Below are 24460 nucleotides of genomic sequence, written 5' to 3'. Positions count from 1 at the left end.
CATTTACTAATCCTAGAGCATGGGCCATATGGTGAGGTATCTGCTGGAAGTATCTCTGGGGTCGGAGGTGCTGGCAAGCACCACTGTTTACATTCTGCCTCCACTCTGATAGCACAGACCAGAGTAGGATCTGGATGCTCTAGCTGGCCTGCCACCTCAGTGAGCCCAGACCCTAGCCCACACAAGCTCCCACAATCCCCCAAAGGGGACCCCCATGTCCACACTTTCTCTAGCCCCAGCCATCCCACCAGCGTGTCCCCCCGTATGAAAATCTCTGGCCTATGCCCATTCCAGACATCCTATTAGGGTAGCCCCAATGAAGAGCACCCTAGGAACCGCTCAGCCCATGCTCATTTCAGCTCTACCTTCCCACTAGGGCAGCCCCAGTGCACAGCACCCTGGGAACACCTGGCCTGAGCCCATTCCAACTCAAGCCATTCCAAGAGGGTGGTCCCAGTGCAGAGTGTCTCAGGACTCCTGGCCTGCAGCCGCGCCAGCACCAGCCAGCCAGCACTAACAGGCACACGCAGTCTGTACCAGTGATGTTCCTACACAGGGCCACTCCTTCAAGACTGGGAGAGGTAGAGGTTTTGCTTAAAACAGTAAAACGAACAGAGAAAGTCAAATGAAGTAAGGAGACCAAGGATTATACTCCAAATGAAAGAACAAGAAAAACTGGGAAAATTTACAGAACAGAGATAAGCAATTAACCTGATAGAGTTCAAAGTAATGGTCATAGAGATGCTCACCAGACTTGAGATAAGAGTGGAAGAACTCAGAACTTCAACATAAAGATAGAATAAATGCACATATATTCTACACACACACACACACACACACACCCCAGAGTTGAAGAATACAATAACTGAAATGAGGAAGATGCTTTCTAGCTCTCAAAGGAAGACGGTGGAAGAGTAGGGGACCCACATTTCATTTGGTCCCTGAATTCAGCTAGGTACCTATCAAATCATTCTGAACACCTGTGAATTCAACCTGAGCTCTAAGAAAAGAATTGCTGCAAGTCTACAGATAGAAAAACGACCACTTTTTGTAAGGTAGGAGGTGTGGAGATGTGAATCTGAGGGGATCTATTGGAAGATAAGCCCGGGGGGAGGAAGCCTCCATAAGCTAGCCACTGGAGAGTGATAAAGCAGCGGAGGGTAAAATTGGAACTTCTAGAAGTCTGCCGCAGTGAGAGACGTCCCCGCCTGAAAGGTGCTCAGGTGGTGAAGCAGGGCGGAATCCTAGGTGGGACAGTGTGGTCTCAGGATGCCCAAGGTCACAGAAAGAACGGGGGTGCCTGAGTGCAGCAGAGTTCACAAGCTTTGGGGCAGGGAAGCTGGCTACAATTAGCAAGCTCCCAAGTGGCCTCTCAGCCGGGTGATGCCATAAACCATGAACCACAGCACATTCAGGCAACCGCTCTCCAAGCAGGGGCTCAGCAAGCAACAACTGCTGAGAGTTCCAGCTCCTTCCCCCAGGAGGAGCTGTATGGGCATGCACAGGATCAGGCAAACGCCACGCTGCCTGCCGGAACAGGGGCCCAGGGAGCAGCGGGGCTGCGGTGAGACACCTCTCCCTCCCCTGGGGGGGGATTGGTGCCCGTGTGCATCACAGGAGTCTGGGAAGTTTGGCAAACATGAAAGGGTTGGACTGCTTTTCCCTGAGGGCTCACTGAAGAGTGGGGGCTGCGATCCTTCAGCTCCAGGCCTGGAGATCAGGGCGCTGCTATTTTTTACTTTTTTTCCCCAGCCTTTCAAGCTGCTTGAAAAGCCTTCAGGGAACAAAAGCCACACAGAGCAACCTAAAGCAGCTTACACTGAGCCCAGCCCCCTGGCAAGGGGTGGACAACTCTGCCCAGGCAAAGACACCTGACAATCAGTGCAGCAGGCCCCGCCCCCAGAAGACCAGCAGGCTCCTCAGGCAAACACCAAGTTTATAGATTACTCAGAACCGAAAAACTGCGCTAGAGGAAAATATTATTTAGAAGTAGAGGGTTTTTTGCATGTGTCTTTAGTCTTTCAGTTTAAAATTTTCTTTTTCTCCTTTAATTTATAGAATGTTTATTATCTAATACTGACTGAAAGGTTTTGTCTAAAGATTCTATTCTCTATAAGGATAGGTTGGGGAGAAAGATTCCTGGTTACCATGAAATGTGTATGCAATTTCTAAAGGACTGTAACATATCTTTAATACAAAGTACTTCACTTAAAATATTTCAACAAACTCTCAGTTGGCAGCATCTACATGTTTTAATGTTCTGAATACCCACAAAGCCTTATTATAGTTAGACATCACTTATTTTACCCAAAGCAAACTGTATTTCTAATTTTTTCTCTATTAGAATTTATTAGTTTCCTTAAGATACTTTTTTTAAAACAGCTAACGTAGGAAAACTTAAGTTTCCCCATTAGAAATAAAAATCTGGACAATTACTATATTTTTAATAAATGCTTTTACAGCATTTCAAAAGAAATCTTAATTCAAACGAATACCTAGAAAAGGAAATAAAAAAATCAGTTTAGTTTCAAGAGTCTGCATATGGCAGAGAAGGCAAGTCACATTTTATATTTTAATAACACAAACTATTATATAATGAATACGAAGTAAAGAACTAGACGGTGATAGCTATTATCAAGGATGAAAACACTACAGAAACTTAAAGAGCCTGAGCTGCTTCCTGAACCATCGCTGATGTAATCTGAGGATTTTTTATCAACTTCATTTACAGAAACAATCTCTGTGGTCAAATGTACCATTCACTTTCATGCCCCACATGAGTAGTGTCTGCTCCTGCACTCAGTAGTAACCCGGTGTCTGTCCAGTCTACACTCAGAACTTTGTCTTTGTGAGCAGCCGGATCAGAGAGAGGACCCTTACAACTTCTTGTACCCCACAGTTTGACGATGTTATCTAAAGAACCTGAAATCAGCTGCTGCTCATGGACAGAAGACCACTTTCATGACGTGACCCAGCCTGCGACAGCGACACCAAAGAACCATCTTTCGTTCGGGGATCCCACAGTCTGTTATGCCTATCTGTGCTTCCAGATGCTAAACGTTTACAAAGGAGAGAATAGGGGACATAATTAAACACTTTATTTCCTGTCAAACTTGATTTAAGACTGCCAGACTCCACATCCCACACTCTAACTGTGTGGTCCCAAGCGGCACTGCAGATTTCTTCAGCATCTGACCACAGAACCGAGGAAATTGCTTCCTTGTGGCCAGAGAGGGTCACTGTGGGAGTCCTTGTTAGTCCTGACTGCTCTGCTTTCTGTTTCTTTCTTGGCTGATTTGTGGATTCCTCCACTTCATCATCTTCATCTGTAGGAACTGTAGAACAGATCTTTAGCATCTTATCCCAGGAGTCACTGCAAAATTTAGTTCCCGTGCTACCAACAGCTAGAGAATCTGCGCTTCCAGCACAAGCTCTGCAGCAGCGCAGGGCTTGCACTTTCTCTCCACATTCTACTCCCATAAGAGAATCGTCTGAGCCATAGAAGCGCTCAGTAGTAAGCAAGACAAACTCTCCCTTTTCACCCAGGCCACATCTTTTACAATGTCTCTGTGGTCCATGATTGTCATTATTGACTCTCCTTCCAAGGGCCAGATCTGAGAAGTCTTATCATAAGAACCAGTCAAGATCCATTCCTCCGCGCCTCGGCATGAACAGATCCAGTCAAGAAGGAACCAGCATTGCCCTGGCGGAGCATCAGTGTACCTCTCCACATATTCCAGTTCCACAACCTCTTCTGAGGGCATGTTCTCCAGTTCCATGCGTTTCAGCAAAGGCATTTGCAGAAACTGGCCCTTGATAAGGAAATCGAACTCCACGTGTTTGTGGAACTCATTTTTGGCCTCCAGCAATTTATTGATGTTACTAAAGTCCGCAACTTCAGAGGATGCAGGAACTGAATAGGGAATATCATCTACCGCATATTTCTTGTCAGTGAAGAAGCATGTCTGGAGCTGAGGTACGGCGAGAGGTACACACAAGACTTGTCGAGATTTTCGGAGGGCTCCTGCCTCTAGCTTCAGGCTTTAGATCCAGGCGAGAGTTCTCTTATTCTTCTCCTTTTTTTCCCTTTCAACAAGTTTCTTCTTTTATCAATGATTTGTTTTTAAGTCTTTGTTAATTTTCTTTTTCTTAAAAGATTTTTTTAATTTACTTATTTATTTGTGAGAGAGAGAGAGAGAGCGCATGCACACACAAGCAGGGAAGCGGTAGGCAGAGGAAGAAGCAGGCTCCCTGCTGAGCAAGGTGCCCGATGCAGGGCTTGATCCCAGGACCCTGGGATCATGACCTGAGCTGAAGGCAGCCGCTTAACTGACTGACCCACCCAGACATCCCTTAATTTTCATCTTCACATTTATATTTTGGCCTGGGATTGAGCCCTGGATTGGGCTCTCTGTTCCGTGGGGAGTCTGCTTCTCCCTCCCTCTGCTCCTGCCCCTTCTAGTGCTTTCTCTCTCCCTCTCAAATAAATAAAATCTTAAAAAGAAAGAAAGAAAGAAAGAAAGAAAGAAAGAACAGGAGGTAATACTCTTTGTCACAGATCTAATCAATATGGACATAAGTAAAATGTCAAAGCTACAATTCAGTATAATGATTATAAATGTACTAGCTGGTCTTGAAAAAAGCATAAAAGACACTACTGAATCTCTTAGAGCAGAAATAAAATCTAATCAGGCCAAAATTAAAAATGCTTTAGCTGAGATGCAGTCTAAAACGGATACTTGAGGCAGAAGAGAGAGTCAGTGACATAGAAGACAAGATGAGAGAAAGGAAGGAAGCCAAGGAGAAGAGAGAAAAACAACTAATGGACCATGAGGGGAGGCTTTGAGAAATCAGTGATACCATAAAACAAGATGATATTAGAATTATTGGGGTCCCAGAGGAAAAAGAAAGAGGCAGAAAGAAGGTATATTTGAGCAAATCAAAGCTGAGAACTTCCCAAATCTGGTGAAGGAAACAGGCATTCAAGTCTAAGAGGTAGAGAGAACACCCCCCAAAATCAATAAAAATAGATCAACACCCTGACACGTAATAGTGAAGCTTACAAATTTCAGAGATAAAGAGACAATCCTGAAAGCAGCTTAAGGCAAGAGCTCCTTAACCTACAATGGTAGAAATAGTAGACTGGCATCAGACCTATCCACAGAGACCTGGCAGGCCAGAAAGGGCTGGCATGATATATTCAGGATACTAAATGAGAAAAACATGCAGCCAAGAATACTTTATCCAGCAAGGCTCTCATTCAGAATGGAAGGAGAGATAAAGAGCTTCCAGGACAAACAGAAACTAAAAGAATCTGTGATCACTAAACCAGCCCTGCAAGAAATATTAAAGGGGATCCTGTAAGCAAAGAGAGAGCCCAAAAGTAACACACCAGAAAGAAACAATCTACAGAAACAGGGACTTTACAGGTAATACAATGACACCAAATTCATCTCTCTCAATAGTTACTCTGAATGTAAATGGGCTAAATGCTTCAATCGAAAGACACTGGGTATCACACTGGATAAAAAAGCAAGACCCATCCATATGTTGTCTACACGAGACTCATTCTAGATCTGAAGATACCTCCAGACTGAAAGTGAGGGGGTGGAGAATCATTTATCATGCTAATGGACCTCAAAAGAAAGCTGGGGAAGCAAATCTCACATCACACAAATTAGATTTTAAACCAAAGACTGTAGTAAGAGATGAAGAGGAACACTATATCATACTTAAAGTGTCTATCCAACAAGAAGATATAACAAGTATAAATATTTATGCTCCTAATTTGGGAGTAGCCAATTATATTAACCAATTCATAACCAAATTAAACACAAAAATAATAACATAATAATAGTAGGGGACTTCAACACCCCACACAGCAATGGACAGATCATTTAAGCAGAAGATCAACAAAGAAACAAGGGCTTTGAATAACATACTGGGGCAGATGGACTTCACAGATATATACAGAGAATTCCATCCTAAAGCAAGAGAATACACATTCTTCTCAAGTGCATATGGAACTTTCTCCAAAATAGATAACATACTGGGTAAAAAATCAGGTCTCAACAGGTACCAAAAGACTGGGAATATTCCTTGCATATTTTCAGACCACAATGCTGTGAAACTTGAAGTCAAACACAAGAGGAAATTTGGAAGGAACTCAAACACTTAGAGGTTAAAGAGCATCCTCCTAAAGACTGAATGGGTCAAACCAGGAAATTAAAGAAGAATTTTTAAAATTCATGGAAACAAATGAACATGAAAACACAACTGTTCAAAACCTTTGGAATACAGCAAAGACGGTCCTAATAGGGAAGTACATAGCAATACAAGTCTTTCTCAAAAAATTAGAAAAGTCTCAAATACACAAGCTAACCTTACACCTAAAGGAGCTGAGAAAGAACAGCAAATAAAGCCTAAATCAAGCAGGAGAAGAGAAATACTAAAGATTAGAGCAGAAGTCAATGAGATAGAAACCAAAAGAACAGAACAGATTGACGAAACTAGAAGCTGGTTCTTTGAAAGAATTAATAAGATCGATAAACTCCTTGCCAGACTTATTAAAAAGAAAGGAGAAAAGACCCAAATTAATAAAATTATGAATGAAAGAGGAGAGATCACGACCAAGGAAATACAATTTTAAAAACATATTATGAGCAACTATATGCCAGCAAATTAGGCAATCTGGAAGAAATGAATGAATTCCTGGGAACTTAAAAACTGTGAAAACTGAAACACGAAGAAACAGAAAACCTGAAGACCCATAATCAGCCAGGAAATTGAAGCAATAATCAAAATCTCCCAACAAACAAGAGTCCACCAGGGCCAGATGGCTTCCCAGGGGATTTCTGCCAAACATTTAAAGAAGAAATTATACCTATTCTTCAGAAGCTGTTTCAAAAAAATAGAAATGGAAGGAAAACTTCCAAACGCTTTCTATGAGGCCAGCATTATCTTGATCCCAAAACCAAAGACCCCACCAAAAAGGAGAATTACAGACCAATATCCCTGATGAACATGAATGCCAAAATATTCATCAAGATACTAGCCAATAGAATCCAACAGTACATTAAAAGGATTATTCACCAAGACCAAGCGGGATTTATTCCTGGGCTACAAGGGTACAACATTCACAAATCAATCAACATGATCCATCACATTAATAAAAGAAAGGACAAAAATCATATGATCCTCTCAACTGATGCAGAAAAAGCATTTGACAAAATAGAGCATCCTTTCTTGATTAAAACTCTCCACAGTGTAGGGATAGAGGGAACATACCTCAATCTCATAAAAGCCATTTATGAAAAACCCAAGGCAAATATCATTCTCAATGGAGAAAAACTGAGAGCTTTCCCCCCAAGGTCAGGAACACAACTCTCACCACTGCCGTTCAATATAGTACTAGATGGCATAGCCTCAGCAATCAGACAACAAATAGAAATAAAAGGCATTCAAATTGGCAAAGAAGTAGTCAAACTCTCACTCTACATATGTCACGATGCTTATGTGGAAAACCCAAAAGACTCCACCCAAAATTGCTAGAATTCACACAGGAATTCAGCAATATGAATCATGCACAGAAATCATTTGCATTTCTATACGCTAACGATGAGACAGAAGAAAGAGAAATTAAGCACTTGATCCCATTTACAATTGCTCCAAAACCCATAAAATACCTAGGAATAAACCCAACCAAAGAGGTAAAGGGACTGTATTCTACAAACTACAGAACACTTATGAAAGAAATTGAGGAAGACACAAAGAAAAGGAAAAACATTCCATGCTCATGGATTGGAAGAATAAATATTGTTAAAATATCTATAATATGCAGAGCAATCTAAACATTCAATGCAATCCCTATCAAAATACCATTGACATTTTTCACAGAGCTGGAACAAATAATTCTAAAATTTGTACAGAACCAGAAAATATCCCAAATATCCAGAGGAATGTTGAACAAGAAAACTAAAGCTGGTGGCATCACAATGCCAGACTTCAAGGTATATTACAAAGCTGTAATCATCAAGACAGTAGGATACTGACACAAAACAGACACACAGATCAATGGAACAGAATAGAGAATCCAGTAATGGACCTTCAACTCTATGGTCAACTAATCTTCGACAAAGCAGGAAGGATTATCCAACGGCTGAAGGCTGGTTCCCTTCAACAAATGGTGTTGGGAAAACTGGACAACCACATGAGAAGGATGAAACTGGACCATTTTCTTACACCATACACAAAGATAAATTCAAAATGGATGAAAGACCTAAATAAATGTGAGATACAAATCCATCAAAAACCTAGAGAACACAGGCAGTAATCTCTTCAACCTCAGCCTCCACAACATCTTGCTAGACACATCTCAAAAGACAAGGGAAACAAAAGCAAAAATGAATGATTGGGACTTCATCAAGATAAAAAGCCTCTGCGCAGCAAAGAAAACAGTCAACAAAACTAAAAGACAACCTATGTAATGGGAGAAGATATTTGCAAATGACTTATCAGATAAAGGGCTACTATTCAAGATCTATAAAGAACTTATTAAACTCAACACCCCCAAAAAAAAATCCAGTCAAAAATGGGCAGAAGACATGAACAGACACTTCTCCAAAGAAGACCTACAAATGACCGACACATGAAAAAATGCTCCACATCACTTGCCATCAGAGAAATACAAATCAAAATGAGATACCACCTTACACCAGTCAGAATGGCTAAAATTGACAAGTCAGGAAATGACATATGTTGCCAAGGATGCAGAGAAATGGGAACCCTCTTACAACTCTTGGTGGGAATGCAAGCTGGTACAGCCACTCTGGAAAACAGTATGGAGGTTCCTCAAGATGTTAATAATAGAGCTACCCTAAAACCTAGCAATTGCATTACTAGGTATTTACCCCCAAAGTTACAAATGTAATGATCTGAAGGGGCACCTGCACATAGCAGCAATGTCCACAATAGCCAAACTGTGGAAAAAGCCAAGATGTCCACTGACAGATGAATGGATAAAGATGATGTGGTAAATATATATACAATGGAGTATTACTCAGCCATCAGAAAGGATGAATACCTACCATTTACACTGACGTAGATGGAACCGGAGGGTACTATGCTGAGCAAAATAAGTCAATCAGAGAAAGACAGTTATTATATGGTTTCACTTATATGTGGAATATAAGAAACAGCAGAGAGGATCATAAAGGAAGGGAGAGAAAACTGAATGGAAGTCATCAGAGAGGAAGAAAAACCATGAGAGGCTCTTAACTATAGGAAACAAATTGAGGGTTGCTGGAAGGGAGGTGGGTGGGGAGATGGGGTAACTGGGTGATGGGCATTAAGGAGGGCATGTGTTGTGATGAGCACTGGGTGTTATATGAAACTGATGAATTCCTGACCACTACATCTGATACTGAAAAATGCACTAGAGAAAATCAACAGCAGATTAGAGGATGCAGAAGAACAGATCAGTAATCTGGAAGACAGGGTAATGGAAAGCATTCAAACTGAACAGCAATAAAAAAAATTTTTTAATGAGATTGATGAAGGGACTTCTGGGACAACATCAGGAGTAATGTTAATTCACACTATAGGGATCTCAGAAGGAGAAGAAGAAAGGGTAAAAAAATTTGAAGAAATAGCTGAAAACTTCCCTAACCTGTGGAAGGAAACAGACATCCAAGTCCAGGAAGTATAGAGAACCCCAAACAAGATGAACCCAAAGACACATAATAATTAAAATGACATAAATTAAAGATAAAGAGAGAATCTTAAAAAGCATCAAGAGAAAAGCAACTAGTTACACACAGGGAAAATCCCATAAGACTGTCAGCTGATTTTTCAGCAGAAACTTTATACATCAGAGGGAGTTTCATGATATATTCCAAGTGGTAAAAGGAAAAACCTAAAACCAAGAAAACTCTATCTCACAAGGTTTCATTCAGAATTGAAGGAGAGATAATGAGTTTCCCCGACAAATAAAAGTGAAAGGAGTTCTTCACCACTAAACTAGCTTACAATAAACTGTCAAAGGAACATCTTTAAGTGGAAAAGAAAACACCGTAAGTAGAAAATTATGAAATGAAATAAAACATCATTGGTAAAAGCAAACATATAGTAAAAGTAGATCAATCATTTACAAAATTAGTATAAAGATTAAAAGACAAAAATAGTAAAATCAATTACAGTTGACTCTTGAACAACGCAGGGGTTAGAGATACTTCCTGTGCAGCTGAAGACCTGAATATAACTTTTTACTCTCCAAATCTCCACTACTAATTGTGAATCAGATACCTTACCAATAACACAGATAGTTGAATAACACACATTTTGTATATTGTATGTATATATACTGTATTCTTAAAATAAGGTAAGCCAGAGAAAAGAATCGTTATTAAGACCATAAGGAAGAGGGAGAGGCGTTAAGATGATGAAATAGGAGGACCCTAAGCTTGTCTCACCCCTTGAACACAGCATTAAATAGTTATCAAATTATTCTGCACACCCAGAAGTCAATCAGAGTTCTGAGAGAACAAAAACTGTAAGTCTACAAGTAGAAAAGCAACCACCTTCTGGAAGGTAGAAAGTGCGGAAGTTCACTTGGGGGAGACACAGCTGTGGGGGCGGCGTGGAGGGAGCCTGCTTACAGAGGCTACGACAAAGTATTAGAATTGGTTGAGTGCAAAATCTCAACTTTTAAGTTCACTACTGTGGGGGACATGCCTGAATTAAAGGTGCTCAGGTGTTGAAGAGGGGCAGAATCCGAGGAGTGACAGGGTGCTCTGAGGATACCCTGCTTGCGGAAATAATGGGTGGTGCCAAAGTGCAGCGCTACTCCCGGTCACAAGACCAGGAAGCTGGCCCAGAGCAGTGGGTCTTGGTGCAGGCTTTCTGTTATAAACTGCAAAGCAATGTGTGGTCACGGGACCACATTCTGGGACGAGACAGCAAGTGTGGGGATACCCTTCCCAAGAGGAACAGTGCAGGTCTGCACCAAGGGTATCCCTGAAATTTGGAGTTTTGAAACTCAGTCATGCACCTGAAATAAAAAGGCTCGGACACAGGCAGGGTGAATGCAGGGTTCAGATGGAAACCAAGGAAAAAAACAGGGTCACTGATTGCTTTTCTGTGAGGTCTCAATGAAGATTAGGCGGCACAAACTTTCAGCTCCAGGGTTAGACAGCTGGGCACAGCCATTTTCATCCTGGGCATCAGAGCTGAAAGACTCTGGGGAGCAAAACAACCCCACCTAGTGGAGGCCAAGCTGCTGACACAAACCCCTACCCCCCAGAGCCCTGGAGAACATTTCCACTGAAACAAGCAGGCCTCAGAATCAGTGCAGCAGGCCCCTCCCCCAGAAGACCAGCACAAACAACTAGATCTCAGCAAGTTTATTGATCATAAAGTGCTGCAAAGCTTCAGCTCTAGGGGAAATAGGATTGAGCTTCCTTTTTACTTTTTTTTTTTTTTTAAGATTTTATTTATTTATTTGACAGAGAGAGAGACAGCCAGCGAGAGAGGGAACACAAGCAGGGGGAGTGGGAGAGGAAGAAGCAGGCTCATAGCGGAAGAGCCTGATGTGGGGCTCGATCCCATAATGCTGGGATCACGCCCTGAGCCGAAGGCAGATGCTTAACCGCTGTGCCACCCAGGCGCCCCTGAGCTTCCTTTTTACTTTTATTCTTTCTTTTATTTTTATTATTTTTTCATTTATTTTCTTATATTTTCCAATTCCTTTTAAAATTTTTCTTAATTTTAATTTTTATATGCATACTTTTAATATAGATTTTTTTTGTCTACTTTCATTTTATTTTATATTTTTTATTTTGATATCTAAATTCTTTTAACAACAGATCAAACACACTTGGGATCTATTTGTTGTTTTTGGTTTTTGGTTTTCTTGTTTTGTGTTTTTGTTTTTCTCGTTTTCTTTTTTTTCTTTTTCTGTTCTTCGCGGTTTGTTTTTTGTTGGGTTTTACTGTTTTACTTGTTGTTTTTCTTTCTTTTCTGGATGAAACAATGAGATGGAGAAATTCACCCCACAAGAAAGTACACAAGGTAGAACTCACGGCCAGGAATTTAATCAATACAGACATAAGTAAGATGTCTGAACTAGAATTTTAAACAACAATTTTAAGGATACTAGATGAATTCAAAAAAACCATGGGAGACACTAGAGAATCCCTTACTACAAAGATAAAAGAACTAAAATCTAGTCAGGCCAAAATTTTAAAAATGCTATAACCAAAATGCAAACACAAATGGAGACTATAAGAACAAGAATGGACAAAGCAGAGGAGCAAAGCTGGGATACAGATGACAAAATTATGGAAAATAATGAAGTCAAAAAGCAGATGGAAGATGGGGATGCCTGGGTGGCTCAGTCGATTAAGCATCTGCCTTCAGCTCAGGTCATGATCCTGGGGTCCCAGGATTGAGTCCCATATCAGGCTCCTGGCTCAGCGGGGAGCCTGCTTCTTCCTCTGCCTGCCCCTTCCCCTGCTTGTGCATTCTCTCTGACAAAAAAAAAAAAATCTTAAAAAGAAGAGGAAGAGGAGGGGGGAGGGGGGGAGAAAAGTAATGGACCACGAAGGTAGGCTTAGAGAACTCGATGACTTGGTAAATGTAGTTACATTTGTATCATAGGAGTCCCAGAAAATGAAGAGAGAGATAAAGGGGCCGAAGGTTAAGTCAAAAAAAGTTATAGCTGAAAAATTCCTAATTTGGGGAAGGACACAGACATCAAAATCCAGGAAGCACAGAGAACTCCCATGAAACTCAACAAAATAGACAAGGAAAGAATTCTGAAAGCAGCAAGGGAAAAAAGGCCCTTAACATACAAGGAAAGACAAATTAGTTTCACAGCAGATCTGTCCACAGAGACCTGGCAGGCCAGAAAGGAATAGAAGGAAATTTTCAGTGTGCAGAATGGGAAAAATATACAGCCAAGAAATCTTTATCCAGCAAGGCTGTCATTCAAAATAGAAGGACAGAGAAAGAGTTTCCAAGACAAGCAAAAACTAAAGGAGTTCATTACCACTAAACCAGCCCTGCAGGAAATTTTAAGGGAGACTCCTTGAGTGGAGAAAAAAAGACCAAAAGCAACAAAAACTAGAAAGGACCAGGGCGCCTGGGTAGCGCAGTCATTAAAGCGTCTGCCTTTGGCTCAGGGCGTGATCCTGGCGTTCTGGGATCGAGTCCCACGTCAGGCTCCTCCACTGGGAGCCTGCTTCTTCCTCTCTCACTCCCCCTGCTGTGTTCCCTCTCTCGCTGGCTGTCTCTCTGTCACATAAATAAATAAAAATCTTTAAAAAAAAAAAAAAAAACTAGAAAGGACCAGAGAACATCACCGGAAACACCAAATTATAGGTAACACAATCACACTAAATTCATATCTTTCACTCTGAATGTAAATGGACTAAATGCACCAATCAAAAGATACAGGGTATCAGAATGGATTAAAAACAAGATCCATCTATATGCTGCCTACAAGAGACTCATTTTAGATCAAAAGACACCTGCAGATTGAAAGTGAGGGAATGGAGAACCATCTGTCATGCCAGTGGATGTCAAAAGAAAGCCGGAGTAGCCATACTTTATATCAGACAAACTGGATTTTAAACCAAAGTCTGTAACAACAGCTGAAGAAGGGCATTATATCATAACTAAGGGTTCTATCCATCAAGAAGATCTAACTAATTGTAAATATTCATGCCCCCACCTTGGGAGAACCCTAATATATAAATCAATTAATAACAAACCTAAAGAAACCCATTGATGATAATACAATAATAGCAGGAAATTTTAACACCTTATTTACAAGAATGGACAGACAATCGAAGCAGAAAATCAACAAGGAAACAATGGCTTTGAATGACACACTGGACTGGATGAACTTAAGAGATATATTCAGAACATTTCACCCTAAAGCAGAATACACATTCTTCTCAAGTGTACATGGAACATTCTCCAGAATAGATAGCACACTGGGTCACAAATCAGCACTCAACAAGTACAAAATGATCGAGATCATACCATGCATATTTTCAGACCACAGTGCTATGAAACTTAAAGTCAACCACAAAAAATTGGGAAAGACCTCAAATACTTGGAGGTTAAAGAACATCCTATTAAAGAACGAAGGAGTTAACCAGGAAATTAAAAAAGAATTTAAAAAATACATGGAAGCAAATGAAAATGAGCATGACAGGCCAAAACCTTTGGGAAGCAGCAAAAGCAATCCTAAGAGGGAAGTATATTGCAATATAGGCCTACCTCAAGAAGCAAGAAAAGTCTCAAATACACAGCCTAATCTTACACCTAAAGGAGCTAGAAAAGGAACGGCAAAGAAAGCCTAAAGCCAGCATAAGAAGGGAAATAATAAAGATTTGAGTAGAAATAAATGATATAGAAACAAAAAACCAGGACACATGGGTGGCTTGGTCAGTTAAGCATCTGCCTTCACCTCAGGATTGAGACTCACATCCTCAACGGAGAGTCTGCTTCTCCGTCTGCCCCTCGCTCTCCACATGCTCTTGTTATCTCTCTCTCACATAAATAAAATCTAAAAAGAAAAAATCCCAGAAAAGATTAATGAAAATAAGAGCTAGTTTATTGAAAAAATTAATAAAATTGATAACCCCTGGCTAGACTTATCAAAAAGAAAAAAAGACTCAAATAGATAAAATCATGAATGATAGAAGACAGATCACAACCAATACCACAGAAATACAATTATAAGAGGATATTATGAAAAATGATATTCCAACGAACTGGGCAACCTAGAAGAAATGGACAGATTCCTACAAACTTACAAACTACCGAAACTGAAACAGGAAGAAATAGAAAATTTGAACAGACCCATAACCAGAAAAATAAATTGAATCAGTAATCAAAAATAAAAAATCTCCCAACAAACAGGTCCTGGGCCAGATGACTAATGTCCTGGGGGAATTCTACCAGACATTTAAAGAAGAGTTAATACCTATTCTTCTCAAACTATTCCAAAAATAGAAATGGAAGGAAAACTTCCAAACTCATTCTACGAAGCCAAAAACTGAGAGCCTTTCCCCTACAGTGAAGAACAAGACAAGGATATCCACTTTCATCATTACTATTTAATATAGTACTGGAAGTCTGAGCCTCAGCAATCAGGCAACAAAAAGAAATAAAAGGCATCCGAACTGGCAAGAAGGATGTCAAACTTTCACTCTTTGCAGACAACACGATACTCTATGTAGAAAACCTGAAAAACTCCACCAAAAAATTACTAGAACTGATACATGAATTCAGCAAAGTTGCAAGATATTAACGTGCAGAAATCTGTTGTATTTCTATACACTAATAACAAAGCAGCAAAAAAAGAAATCAAGGAATCAATCCCATTTGCAATTATACCAAAACCAATAAAATATTGGAATAAATCTAACCAAAGGAGTAAAAGATCTATACTCTAAAAATATAGAACACTTATGAAAGAAATTGAAGAGGACACAAAGAAAGGGAAACACATTCCATGCTCATGGATTGGAAGAACATTGTTAAAATGTCTATAAGTACCCAAAGCAATCTACACATTTAATGCAATCCCCATCAAAATATTACGAGCATTTTTCGCAGAGCTAGAACAAACAATCCTAAAATTTGTATGGAACCACAAAAGACCCTGAATAGCCAAAGCAATTCCAAAAAAGAAAAAGAAAAAAAAAACTGGAGACATCACAATTCCAGATTTCAAGCTACATTACAAATCTGTAGTCATCAAGACAGTATGGTACTGACACAAAAGCAGACACATAGATCAATGGAACAGAATAGAGAAACCAGAAATGGACCTGCAACCATATGGTCAATTAATCTTTGACAAAGCAGCAAAGAACATCCAATGGAAAAAAGACAGTCTTTTCAACAAATGGTGTTTGGGAAAACTGGACAGCAACATGCAGAAAAATGAAACTAGACAACTTTCTTACACCATACACAAAAAGAAATTCAAAATGGATGAAAGACCTTAATGTGAGATGGGAAACCATCAAAATCCTAGAGAGAAACCTCCTTGACCTCAGCTATAGCAACTTCTTACTAGACAGATCACCACAAGCAAGGAAAACATAAGCAAAAATGAACTATTGGGACTTCATCAAGATAAAAGACTTCTTTTTTTTTTCTTTTTTAAAGATTTTATTTATTTATTTGACAGAGAAAGAGACAGCCAAGGAGAGAGGAAACACAGGCAGGGGGAGTGGGAGAGGAAGAAGCAGGCTCCCAGCAGAGGAGCCTGATGTGGGGCTCAATCCCAGGACTCTGGGATCACGCCCTGAGCCGAAGGCAGACAATTAACGACTGAGCCACCCAGGCACCCCAAGATAAAAGACTTCTGCACAGCAAAGGAAACAATCAACAAAACAAAAAGGCAGCCTACAAAATAGAATGGGAAAGGATATTTGCAAATGACATATCTGATAAAGGGTTAGTATCCAAAATCTACAAAGAACTAATCAAACTCAACACCCCCCCCCAAAAAAAAATTACCCAGTTAAGAGATGGGCAGAAGATATGAATAGACACTTTTCCAAAAAAAAAGACATTCGGGTAGCTAACAGACACATGAAAATATGCTCAACATCACTCATCATCAGGGAACTACAAAGCAAAACCACGATACCATCTCACACCTGTCAGAATGGTTAAAATTAACAACACAAGAAACAATAGATGTTGGTGAGGATGCAGAGAAAGGGGACACTGTTGGTTGCACTGTTGGTGGGAATGCAAAGTGTTGTAGCCATTCTGGAGAACAGTATGGCAGTTTCTCAAAAAGCTAAAAATAGAACTACCCTATGATCCAGCAATTGCACTACTAAGTATTTACTCAAAGGATACAAAAATACAGATTCTAACGGATACAGCACCCTGAAGTTTACAGCAGCATTATCAACAATAGCCAAACTATGGAGAGCCCATATGTCCACCAAGCGACTGATGAATGGATAAAGATGATGTGGTTGGTGTGTGTGTGTGTGTGTGTATACACACACACACATAGACATATACACAATGGAATATTACTCAGCCATCCAAAAGAATGAAATCTTGCCATTTACAATGACATGGATGGAGCTAGAGTGTATTATGCTAAGTGAAATGAGTCAGTCAGAAAAAGACAAATACCAAGTGATCTCACTCATATGTGGAATTTAAGAAAGAAAACAGATGAACATATGGGAAGAGGGGAAAGAAAAAAAGGAGAGAGGGAAACAAGCCATAAGAGACTCTTAATGATAGAGAACAAACTGAGGGTTGATAGAGAGAGGTGGGTAGGGGGTGGGCTAGATGGGTGATGGGTGTTAAGGAAGGCACTTGTTATGATGAGCACTTGGTGTTGTATGTAAGAGATAAATCACTGAATTCTACTCTAGAAACCAATATTGCACTGTATGTTAACTACCTAAAATTTAGATTTAAGAAAAAGATCATAAGGAAGAGGAAATATGCTTTACAGTCCTGTAGTGTAAAACTTCCACATATGAGGGGAGTCATGCATTTCAAACCCTTGTTGTTCAAGGGTCAATAACGCATCTGTGAAAAATGATTTAAGGGATTCACAAAATAAACAGATGTAAAATGTGACATCACATACATAAAACATGAAGGAGGAGAAGTAAAAATGTAGTGATTCTAGAATTTGTTTGAACTTAAATGACCATTAACTTAATATAGATTACTATATATTTAAGATGTTATATATGAACCTCATGGTAACCACAAACCAGAAACCTATAACAGATACACAAAAATAAAGAGAAAGGGATCCAAGCATAACTAAAGAAAGCCATAAAACCACAAAGGAAGAGAGCAAGATAAAAATAAACAGAAAAGAACTACAAAAAACAACTAAAAAACAATCAACAAAATGGCAATATGGATAACTACTTTAAATGTAAGCAGCCTAATGCTCCAAGAGACATAGGTGACTGAACAGATTAAAAAAAAAAAAAAAAAGAAATCCGTCTGTATTCTGCCTATAAGAAACTCACTTCAGATTGAGAGTGAAGGGATATGTACTATACAAATAAATGCACACAGACACAGATACACACACACACACACACACACACACAAAGCCAGGGTAACAATACTTATATTAGACAAAATGGACTTTAAAACAAAGACTGTAACAAGAGACAAAGAAGGGCACTACATAAAGATAAAAGGATCAATCTAACAAAAGTATATGACAATTATAAATATCTATGTACCCAACATTGGAGCATCTAATTACATAAAGCAAATATTAACAGACATAAAGGAAAAATTTGATAGTAATACAATAGTAGTTGGGGACTTGAACACTCCACCTCGTATCAATGGATAGATCATCCAGAAAGAAAATCAACAAGGAAACAGAGGCTTTGACAACACAATAGACCAGAGAGTTTTAACATATATACAAAACATTCCATCCAAAAATGAATATGCATTTTTTTCAGTTGCAAATGGAACATTCTCCAAGATAGATCATATATTAGACCATGAAATATTCCCAAAAACTTTTAGAGGACAATATCAAGAACCTTCCGACTGCATCAGTACGAAACTAGAAATCAGTAAAACAAAAACAAAAAAAAAAGGAAAAAATACAAACACAGGGAGGCTAAACAACATGCTACTAAACAACCAATGGATCAATGAATACATCAAAGAGAAATAAAAAAAATAACTGGAGACAAATGAAAATATAAATATTACAGTTCAAAACCTTTGGGAGGCAGCAAAAACAGTTCTAGGAAGGACGTTAATAGCAATACAGACCTACGTCAAGAAACAAAAAAATATGAAATGAACAATCTTACCTTATACCTAAAGGAACTAGAAAAAGAAAGACAAAGTCCAAAGTTAAAAGAAAGGAAATAATAAAGATCAGATCATAAATGAAAGAGACTAAATAAAAAGAGACAAATAAAAAGAGAATGAAAAATAGAAAAGATCAATGAAGCCAAGAACTGGTTCTTTGAAATAATAAACACGATAAACCTTTAGTGAGGCTCATAAAGAAAAAAAAAAAAAAAACACCAGAAAACTAAAAATTGGAATGTAAGAGAAATTACAACTTACACCACAGAAATACAAAAGATATAAGAGACTGCTAGAAAAAAATATATGCCAACAAACTGGACAACCTAGAAGACATAGATTCCTAGAAATATACAATCTTCTACGACTGAATCAAGAAAAAATAGGAAATCTGAATAGACCAATCACTAGTAACGAAATTGAATCAGTAATCAAAAAATTCCCAAAACACTAAGTCCAGGAACAGATGGCTTGACAGGTGAAATATATCTAACATTTAAATAAGAGTTAGTACCTATCCTTCTCAAACTACTCCAAAAAATAGAAGAGAAAGGAAAGCTTCCAAATACATTCCACAAGGCCAGCATTACCCTGAAACAAAAATCAAAGACACTACAAAAATAAAAAAAATAAAAAAATTAGAGGTCAATATTCCTGATGAGCATAGATGCAAATAGTAGAAAATCAAATCCATTACCAAATACATTTAAAGGATTATTCACCACAATCAAGTGTAATTTATTCCAGAGACGCAAGTATGGTTTAATCTGAAAAATCCACACATCAATCAACATGATACACTACATTAACAAAACGAAGGATAAAAATTATGATCATCTCAACAGAAGCAGCAAAAGCATTTGACAAAATTCAATATCCATGGTAAAAACTCAACGAAGAGAGTATTGAAAAAATATCTCAACATCATAAAGGCCATCTATGACAAGCCCACAACTAACATTATACTCAATGGTGAAAGGCTGAAAGCTTTTTCTCTAAGATCAGGAACAAAACAAGGATGTCCATTCTTGCCACCTTTATTCAACATAGTACCATAAGTCCTAGCCACAGCAATAAGAAACAAAAGGCATTCAAATTGATAAGGAAGAAGTAAACTGTCACTATTTGCAGATGACAGGATATTTTACATAGAAAACCCTAAAGACTCTCTAAAAAAACTATTGGAATAAATGCATTCCATAAAGTTGCAAGAAATGAAATTAATGTACAGAAATCTATTGTGTTTCTGTACACTTACAGCAAAGTTGCAGAAATAGAAATTAAGAAAACAATCCCATTAACAATGCATCAAAAATAATAATTATACCTAAGAATAAATTTATCCAAGGAGGTGATACACCAGTAATACGAAAATTATAAGACACTGATTAAAGAAATTGAAGATGACAAAAATAGATGGAAAGATACTATCTTTTCCCCATTGCATATTCTTGTTTCCTTTATTATAATTTTTTTTAAGATTTTATTTATTTATTTGACAGAGACACACAGCAAGAATGGGAACACAAGCAGGGGGAGCGGGTGAGGGAGAAGCAGGCTTCCCGCTGATCAGGGAGTCCAATGAGGAGCTCGATCCCAGGACCCTGGGATCATGACCTGGGCTGAAGGCAAGTGCTTAACAACTGAGCCACCCAGGCACCCCTCCTTTGTTATAATTAACCATATAAGCACGAGTTTAATTCTGGACTCTGTTCCATTCATCTTTTATGTCTGCTTTTTTTTTTATTACTGCCATACTTTTTTGATTACTGTAGCTTTGTCCTATTTGAAATCTGGATACCTCCAGCTGTTTTGTTCTTTCTCAAGGTTGCTTTGGCTCTTTGGGGTCTTTTGTGATTATGTACAGTTTTTTAGGATTAATTGTTCTCGTTCTATGAAAAGTAGTGTTGGTATTTTGATAGGGATTGCACTGAATCTGTAGATCACTGTGGGTAGCATGGACATTTTAACAATATTAATTCTTTCAATTCATGGTCAGAAATCACCATTAACCCCCACTTAATAGAAAGTAAAACAGATGACCAGAGTGATTTAGTACTTTACTCAGAGTGACCCAAACAATAACAATTGGGATTCACACCAGGAAGTTTGGCTCCAAAGGTTACAGCCTTGACGACCACCCCATCTCCGCACTCCATTAATCGTATCACCTCTCCAAACGTGACACTTGTAAGTATCAGGTTGTTAGGCTGGTTCCAGATCTGGAAAACCACACAGAGAAAAATTAAGAGAACTAGAGCTATTTAGCAAAGAGCAGAGAAAGCCAAAAAGGAGACGTAATCTTTGTATTCAGATATCTATCTCCTTCCCAAATTCCTTCCCTAACTCCATTTTTAATAAGAGGACATCAGGCTACCAAAGACAGTGGAAGCAACTCCAAGGATAAAAAGAGTCTGAGATTCTGAGAGACGGGCTGAGCGATGGGTGTAGCATAAGCAGAGGGCAATCCATAGCAGAGGACAGCTATGAATTAGAGGCTACTTGCCAACAGCCTCTGATCTTTATCTTCTAGCTTATTCATTTATCAAACACTCATGGTGTACCGACCTATGCGCACTGTCCTCAGCACTGGGAAATGCCAAAGAACAAACTGCTCCCGCCTTCCTTCCTGACATTACCTTCTCTGTCCCTCTCCTGCTAAATCCACACTGGCCCTTATGTACCACAAACCCTTCTGGATCTTTCCCCCATCAGGACCTCTGCACGTGAAGCTCCCCATTCCTGGCATGTTTTGCTTCCTGTTCTTCAAATGGTTCAACTTATACATCATTTCCCCAGCGAGGGCAGCCCTAACCACCCCATCTAAATAAACATCTGGTTGCTTGTTCCCACATCCCTTAGTTTTCATCTTTGCACTTATTGGTATCTAGTGTTTTTCTACCAATTTTTGTTTACTTTCTCCCCCTATTTAGTTTAATGACATTTGGGTTTTTTTCTTTTTTATTTTAAATAGGCTCCATATCCAACATGGGGCTTGAACTTATGACTCTGAGATTAAAAGTCACATGTTCTACCAGTTGAGCCAGCCAGGCACCCCAAAATTTAGCTTAATGACATCAGGAACTTCATCTGTTTTGCAGTCTTCTGTATCTGTGATGTTTTGAATCGTACCTAACACATAGAAGTAGTCTATAAATATTTACTGAATATATTAATAAGCAAGAAATTATGCTTCCATTTGGGGGAATGTGTTAGCTTTGTTATTTTGAAAGTCGGTGGTTGCAAACTAGAGAAAATATAATGTGAGCTATGTGGTTGAGATGGCTAAGTATACAGCGACATCCAAACTCCTCTTCTTAGTAATAGGACTCAAGCTGGAGTTTACTTCCCCTGGCATCCTTTACAGCAAGGATTTGGTCAATGTGGTGTGGGTGGAAAAATGAGGTGTGTCATTTCTAAGTCATACTCTTAAAAAGAAAGGTAGATGCCACCACTGGCCCTTCCCCCCAAACCCTTCCACTACCCAGATGATGTCAAGACTCTAAAGCAACCACTTTGGATCCAATGATGGAAATCTTGTGTGTTGAGAATGACAGAGCTGCTTTGTCGGCCTTAAATAGCTTACCTCTGGAGTATTATACAGAGGAAAAATAAGCTTCCGTCTTATTTCAGTCACCGTATTGGAGGGGGGGTGGTTACTTAGTTACAACAGCTAACTCAGTACTCTAATAACAAGTCTTAAGTCTTTTTCAGCAATGAGAGGGTCCTTTCTACACCTGGTCTGCCTCTCTCAGGAACTACTGCCCAAATACTATCTCCGTATAATTTCATTTTTTAAAAATTTATCCTTACCATCTTTCAAGTTAGATTCTGTGTCCCACAACACATTGCTTTTGCAATCTTCCACATGCAGAAAGGGAAAGGAAACACAGTGTGAATGCCTAGTACGAGTCATTTACTATGTTAAATGCCTTGCCTATAATATCTTAATCCTCCCAATAGGTCTGTGAGTCCAAAGTCATTTCATTATTTTAAGCAAGAAACAGGTTCAAGGACATTTAGGTGTTTTGTCCAAGGTCACATGGCTAGTAAGTGGCAGAGTGAGACTTTGAACCAGGTAATAGCCAAGTTAGCTCTTTCCACTAGTGTATGCTGATACCGTGGTATCCACAATGACTGAGGGCTTGCAATTGTGTTTTAGATTTTTTTCTGCTCTTATTTTGTTAATTGCATGACTTTTACTTGCTGATTTTTCCTTTTGACATCTTTATCCAATCCTAGGGGCCATGTTTGTTTGTTTTTTATAAATTGCGGTAAAATATAAGATAAAATTTACCATTCAGCTATTTTTTTGAACTTTTTAAAAAATTTTTTAAATTTAAATTCAATTAGCCAACATACAGTACATTAGTTTATGGTGTAGTGTTCAGTGATTCATTAATTTTATATAAAACCCAGTGATCATCACATTCAGCTATTTTTAAGTGTATAGTTTAATAACATTAAGTGCATTCACATTGTTGTACAACCATCCACCACTGTCCACCTCCAGAACGTTTTCATCATCTCTGAAAAAATATGGGATGCTTCATGAGTTTGTGTGTCATCCTTGCACAGGGGACATGCTAATCTTCTCTGCATTGTTCCAATTTTAGTATGCATGCTGGCCAAGCGAGCACAGGAAGTTTAAGTCATTGGTTTTCTAATTCTTGGCTCCTCTCCTCCTTTTCTTTCTTTCCTTCCGTGACCTGCTGCCTGCTGCTTTGTAATGAACTGGAGTGTCCTAGTGAGAGATGTGCCTGTTCAAAGTCATGAGCAAACGGGCTTGGCTTGGGTCCTATCTTCATCCTCTGCCCCAACTGATCCCCAGGGGTCTGAGCAAGGAAACAGGAGATTCACAAATAGCCTAATTTAAAACTGAATCATTTTGAAGTTTCTTAGCCCTTCAAACAGTAAGTTAGCAGCTCTGACCTGCTCCACCCTGCATGACTCACTGTCCAGTTTGAAGTATTGCCTGTTTCTCAGAGTTTCATCCTCATCTCAAGCTCCCAGGCCCTATCTCCCTTTTCTCCTTTCCTTCTTCCTACTCTCTTCTGGAGGTCTTCCTTGTCTGCAGGAAAGCGTGGCAAGGAGAAGGGTCCATGGTTTAAGGGGAGGAAGAAAATTTTGTGTAATTATCTGTTTTCCATGAAAGGCTTTTTCCATGAGAACACGAGCATTTCAGAGTTTCCTGTGTTCGCTGTCTTCTCACTCCCTTGTGACCATTTCCTAAATCTCTACAAACATGGGAGCTGCTCCACTTCTCCAAAAAATGCTTTGTGCCCACAAATACTATTCATGGGAAGAGGCTCTGAGTTTAGTCTGTTCCTACCATTTGATTATTTGTTTATTGCGCTGATTCAACACATAGGTAAGGATTTGGGCTTCTAATTTATACTCCATGCAATTTTGAAAGCCTAATGATTGGTGTGGAGAACTTGAAGCTATTGCCCTGTGGATTCCATTACCATGCTTGCGTGAGCCTGAATCTACTGCCTTCCCTTCTCTTTCACCCCACAGGGGGCTCTGGGAAAGAGCTTGGGGTGCAGGCCAAGCAGCTCTGCCTCTACCCAGGATGCCTTCCAGGACCCAGTGGGAG

The 24460-nt window shown here is 39.3% G+C and overlaps 1 non-coding gene and 1 pseudogene across 1 annotated transcript; both read right to left on the bottom strand.

Moving 5' to 3' along the window:
• Positions 1 to 2746: 2746 nt before the first annotated feature.
• LOC103674712 lies at positions 2747 to 21403 on the bottom strand (annotated as a pseudogene).
• Positions 21404 to 23394: 1991 nt separating this feature from the next.
• Positions 23395 to 23501, bottom strand: LOC121105973. The gene has a single exon (XR_005838705.1). It is a non-coding gene; the product is annotated as a U6 spliceosomal RNA (small nuclear RNA).
• Positions 23502 to 24460: the final 959 nt, after the last annotated feature.

The sequence above is a fragment of the Ursus maritimus genome, unplaced genomic scaffold, assembly GCF_017311325.1.
Source record: "Ursus maritimus isolate PB19 unplaced genomic scaffold, ASM1731132v1 scaffold_3, whole genome shotgun sequence".
NCBI lineage: Eukaryota > Metazoa > Chordata > Mammalia > Carnivora > Ursidae > Ursus > Ursus maritimus.
The sequence above is the reverse complement of the archived record's forward strand: the minus strand, read 5'-3'. Positions and strand labels throughout refer to the sequence as shown.